The sequence below is a fragment of the Cucurbita pepo genome, chromosome 9 (assembly GCF_057944985.1).
Source record: "Cucurbita pepo subsp. pepo isolate OVF chromosome 9, ASM5794498v1, whole genome shotgun sequence".
In the NCBI taxonomy this organism is placed as follows: Eukaryota; Viridiplantae; Streptophyta; class Magnoliopsida; order Cucurbitales; family Cucurbitaceae; genus Cucurbita; species Cucurbita pepo.
In genome coordinates, this window is record NC_141806.1 from 5,552,813 (window position 1) to 5,558,231 (window position 5,419).

The 5,419-nt window shown below is 39.1% G+C and overlaps 1 non-coding gene across 1 annotated transcript; it reads right to left on the reverse strand.

Moving 5' to 3' along the window:
• Positions 1 to 3,881: 3,881 nt before the first annotated feature.
• Positions 3,882 to 3,963, reverse strand: TRNAS-CGA (transfer RNA serine (anticodon CGA)). Its single transcript has one exon. It is a non-coding gene; the product is annotated as a tRNA-Ser (tRNA).
• Positions 3,964 to 5,419: the final 1,456 nt, after the last annotated feature.

The following is a 5,419-nucleotide window of genomic DNA, read 5'->3' on the forward strand; positions in this document are numbered from 1 at the left end:
AAAAAGAAGAGTGAAATAAAAAGATGAAAATCAAATAAAATTAAAATATTTCAAAAGAGGATTTAAGTTTACATAAAGGAAATAAAATACAAATCTAAAAGGAATTCGCAAAAGACTTTAAAAGACCGAAAAGGGACTGACGCTCCGGAACGACCCCTCTGTGACCGCACAGCTCTCGAAGCTCCTCCACCTCGACCGGCACCTGACAAAAAAAGTAGAAAGGAATGAGTATAAAAATTATACTCAGTAAGCCACCTACTTGTAGGCTCTCTTCGCATCTTAGTTTAACAGAATTCCCACGGTTTCCTACTTCGGTTCTAGGACATCTGGTTCTAATCTTAGTCCCTTGGGGCTTGCCCCTTGGGTTTCACCGGTTTGTCGTCCTTTCATTAAACGCTTAAAGGTTTCTTACGCCAAGCTAATACGGTCGGTATTTCTCTATGAGGCGCTACCTCTACATGGCTATCTGGGAGTACGTGGTACCTAGCCTAGGGGTGTGCTGAATACCCCTACGCCTATATAGTCCCCCTATGGGGGGCGCGACCCAACCCGTTCCAATGTAGATAATGGGCTGTACGACGTGGGGACACATTTCCCAAGCGAAATGGCTAAGAGCAGTAAGGACTGATCAGGGACCCTTTGTCCTCCCACGAAGCTATAGATACCGTTCTCACGCTAGCAAACCGCTAAGTTCCTAGGGGAAAATTAAATCTAGCTGGAGCGACATATCGCTCCTAACAATAATTCCCTAAGCTTATCATAGAAATGGGCCATAGCAATTAATAGAGTGTGCATGCAATCGTCTTCTCACATCATACTATATAATTTCCGCAAACTAGGCATACCGGCTCAACGGGGCGATGACCTCCATCAAGCACCTAGAGCACGAAGTTTGCGCTCAATGGGGCGAATTCGTCCATCAAGCACCAGGAACACGGAATACACAATTCCAACATAAATTAAATGCATGCATACATACAGCGGAAGCATAAAGCATACAGCAACACTCATGTAATTCACCCAATACAGTCATAACAGTTAATCTGACCAATAATTTACATGGAGAGCTAATCTGAAGCAAAACTACTAGCATACATGCAATCCAATCGAATCCTACAAGTATTTCTTCCTAAATGCCAGGTGGTGACTTACTTGGTTGACGCGTGCCCTTTTTCTAGTGTTTTTTTTTTGCCCGTGAGGTGTCCAAAAATACTGATTTCTTTAAATTAGGTCCCTATTCACGTAAAAATAGTATTAAAACTGGAACCGGGACAAAAATCGGCCAAACAGAAAGCAACCGGGCCAAATTGGCTGTCCCACGCGCGCTCACGCGCTGGGCGTGCGTGGTCACGCGCGCGGGAAGGCGCCAGTCCTCCAGCTGATGGTCGACGCGTGTCCGGCGCCTGTCGCCGCCTTACGCCGCTCGCCGGCCGACTCTTTTTTTTTTTCTTTCTTTCTTTCTTCTTTCTTCTCTGCCCTCCCCCCAAGCATTCTCTAAGTAATCGACATGTCACATCCTCTTAGTCACCTTCATATTATCTCCTTCTCTGAGTCACGCATCAACCTCCTACAAGTCACAGTCATGTCACAACATCAACCTCTTTAAGTCATAGTGGATCCAACCCTCCTCTAATCCCAACAATTGAAAGTGAATTGAGCAAAAAGAACTATTTTTTTTTTTTTTTTTTTTTTTTTTTTTTTTTGCAATGGTTTCTTAAAAATTACACGTCAGTGGGTTACCAGATAATACGATCATGTTACTATGTATGAAATGATAAAGGGTTTACTAGTTTAAGCTTAACTTTATAACCTCAACATGGATAAATGAGCCCTTTGGGGCTTGTTTACGATGAATGATGGTCTTAGAAAACAAGGTGGTTGTAGTTTAGTGGTGAGAATTCCACGTTGCAATTGTGGAGAACCTGGGCTCGAATCCCAGCAGCAGCCATATATATTTTTCTTTATTCTTTAATCGTGGCGTGAGCCTTGGGTGGATATCAAAGTTATTTTTCTTTATTCTTTAATCGTGGCCTGAGCCTTGGGTGGATATCAAAGTGGCAGAGTTTTTGCGGTGAGAGCCACATTTGTTTTCTAATTTTCAATAACATTCACATAAATGTTAAATCTAGGATCTCATACAAAAACATTTATATCCTTAGCTTTTAGCTACAAATCAACCATGTTAGTATAACTCAAAAGCAAAAAATACAAACAATAAACCTCAAGTATGACATTCATAACGATGTACTATGGTCCTTGTTCCACCTCGAGTAGAGTTTAGAACCCACCCAACCCTCCGAATAATGCCAATGAGTTATGAGATGATACGATCATGTCTAGTTACTATGTAGGAAACGATAAAGGGTTTGTTAGTTTTTATGCTTAAGAGTTGATAGGTATGCCCCAAAAGACTAGATTTTGATCAATGATGGGCTAAATATCAAACTAGTTGCAAACTAGTGGTGAGAATTTCACGTTGAGCTAGGCTTGAATCATAGTAGTCACATTTGGTTTTTAATTCTAAAAAATATTAGTTTTACTTATTTTTTATTTTCGAATTAGATATGTTCTTAAAAATAACACAAACCATTTGAAAGTGAAATGGAGTTTGATGAAGTAATTACCCAAAATTTGTAACCATCTGAAAGTGGCAGAGTTTTGGGGTTAGAGCCACATTTGTTTTCTAATTTTTAATAACATTCACTTAAATGTTAATCTAGGATCTGACACAAAAACAAAAAACATTTATCTCCTTAGCTTTTAGTTACAAATCAGCCATGTTAATATAACTCAAAAGCAAAAAATACAAATAATAGACCTCAAGTATGACATTCTGGTCCTTGTTCCACCTCGAGTAGAGTTCATAACCCACCCAACCCACAACAAGATTGTAACTGTGCGCATAGCCCACAGATGATTTCGAGTTTATCTCCTTAACCACTCGGACTACTAAAAACTCGTCAACAATAGGATTCAAACCTACACAGGCATAGACCACCTACACAGGCATAGACCAACAGATTTCAAGTTTCGAGTTTATCTCCTTAACCACTCGGACTACTAAAAACTCGTCAACAATAGGATTCAAACCTACACAGGCATAGACCAACAGATTTCAAGTCTGTCTCCTTAACCACTCGGACCTTATATGAAGAATGATTTGTTCCTTATTGAATTTGTCAGTAAAAGAATAACTACTCGGATTACTAAGAATTCGAGAATAGCAGGATTCGAAACTGCGCAAGCTAAGCCCAACAGATTTCAAGTCTATCTCCTTAACCACTCGGACATACTGACGCCCTTATATAAAGAATGATTCTTTCCTTGTTCAGCTGATGTGAGATATCAAACCGGACACCTTATATAAAGAATGATTCGTTCCATGTTTAGATTTCAATAGAAGTGCACAACCCAACAGATTTCGAGTCTGTTTCCTTAACCACTCGAACATATTGACACCCTTATTTAAAGAATGATTCATTCGTCGTTCACAATTCATCAACAGCAAGTTCGGATTTGAACCTGCGCAGGCATAGGAGTGGACATATTGACACGTTGTTCACAATTCATCAACAGAAGGTTCTGATTTGAACCTGCGCAGGCATAGGAGTGGACATATTGACACCCTTATTTAAAGAATGATTCATTCGTTGTTCACAATTCATCAACAGCAGGTTCGGATTTGAACCTGCGCAGGCACAGGAGTGGACATATTGACACCCTTATATAAAGAATGATTCATTCCTTATTCACATTTCAATAAAAGTGCACAGCCCAACAGATTTTGAGGGTGTCTCCTTAACTACTCGAACATATTGACACCCTTATATAAAGAATGATTCGTTTCTTGTTCAACGGATGTATGATTTCACAATAAAACTCGTCAACAGCAGTATTCAAACCTGCGCAGGCATAGCCCAACAGATTTCGAGTCTGTCTCCTTAACCACTCGGACATATTGACACCCTTATATAAAGAATTATTCGTTCCTTATTCAACCGATGTGTGATTTCACAATAAAGCTAAAAAATTCGTCGATTCGAACATGGCATGCATAGCCCAACAGATTTAAAGTCTGTCTCCTTGACCACTCCGACATATTAACACCCCTTATATAAGGAATAAGGAATGACACCCCTTATATAAGGAATAAGGAATGATTGACACCCCTTATATAAGGAATAAGGGATGAGTCCTTCTTTGTTCAAGAGATGTGTGATTTCACAATAAAATAAAAGACTCAGACATATTAACACCCCTTCTATAATGAATAAGGAATGATTCGTTCCTTGTTCAACCGATGTGTGATTTCACAGTAAAATTAAAAACTCAAACATATTAACACCCCCTGATATAAGGAATGACACCCGTGATACCTTACCTTAATCGCTTAAGAATGGAATGAAACCACTCAGACATATTTGATAGTAGGATTCGAACCTACGCAGGCATAGCCCAACAAATTTCGAGTCTATCTCCTTAACCACTCGAACATATTGACACCTTATATGAACGATTCATTCCTTGTTCAACCGATGTCAGATTTCACAATAAAGCTAAAAATTCGTCAACAGGCAAGCATAGCCCCATAGATTTCAAGTCTGTCTCCTTAACCACTTGGACATATTGACACCCCTATATAAAAAATTATTCGTTCCTTGTTCAACCGATGTGTGATTTCACAATAAAGCTAAAAAATTCGTCGATTCGAACCTAAGCAGACATAGCCCAACAGATTTTGAGTCTGCCTCCTTAACCATTTAGACATTTTAACACCCCTTACATAAGGAATGATTCATTCCTTGTTCAACCGATTTGAGATTTCACAATAAAGCTAAAAATTCATCGCAAGATTCAAATCTGATTTCAAGTCTAGACATATTAACACCCCTTATATAAGGAATGATGCACAGGCTATCCTTATATAAGGAATGATTCAACAACAGAATTCGAACTTGTGTTGTCTCCTTAACCACTCGAACATATTGACACCCCTTATGTAAGGAATGATTCGTTTCCCTTAACCACTTGGACATATTGATTTCAAGTATATAAGGAATGATGCGCAGGCTATCCTTATATAAGGAATGATTCAACAACAGAATTCAAACCTACGCTGTCTCTTTAAGAAGTCAAACATATTGACACCCCGTAGGCTATCCTTATATAAGGAATGATTCAACAACAGAATTTGAACCTGCGCTGTCTCTTTAAGCACTCAAACATATTGACACCCCGTAGGCTATCCTGATATAAGGAATGATTCAACAATAGAATTCGAACCTACGTTGTCTCTTTAATCCCTCGAACATATTGACACCCCTTATGTAAGGAATGATTCGTTTCTGTTAACCACTCAGACATATTGACACCCCTTATAAAGAAATGATTTGTTTCCTGTGGGATTTAACAATAAAGC